This window comes from Melanostigma gelatinosum (genome assembly GCF_949748355.1).
Source record: "Melanostigma gelatinosum genome assembly, chromosome: 13".
In the NCBI taxonomy this organism is placed as follows: Eukaryota; Metazoa; Chordata; class Actinopteri; order Perciformes; family Zoarcidae; genus Melanostigma; species Melanostigma gelatinosum.
The window spans coordinates 14,501,784-14,502,242 of record NC_136646.1 but is presented as its reverse complement, the minus strand read 5'-3'; positions in this window follow the sequence as shown (position 1 = coordinate 14,502,242).

Sequence of the window (459 nt, the reverse complement as noted above, 5' to 3'; positions counted from 1 at the left end):
AAAGGCTCCAAAATCGAGAGGGACTTTTTCATAAAGTCAGCCGGAAAGTGTAGCGTTAGGTCCCAATCCCGTATTATCCTCCGCAGCTCGGCCACGGCTGCTGTGATTCTCGGTTAACCTCCTGAAACTTTTGAAAAACTTTTGCTTCCCGATCTGTCCCAGCGTCTGATATTACTCCGCCTCCTCTCTCTCCCTCTCTCTCTCTCTCTCTCTCTCGCTCTCTCTCCCTCTACCTCTCCCTCGCCCTCTCTCTCTCCCACTCGAGATAGTCGCGCAGAGCTTCCAAACAGACACACACACACACACACACATGCACAACAAAAAACAGAATATTTAGAATTATTTCGCTCCCTAAAGAGAATGGAGACAGAAGAATATATTACACATTTAGTCGATTTTACAGAAAAAAACCCTCTCTGTCTCTCGTTCCATAATCAGCATGCAATCAACAGGGTATTT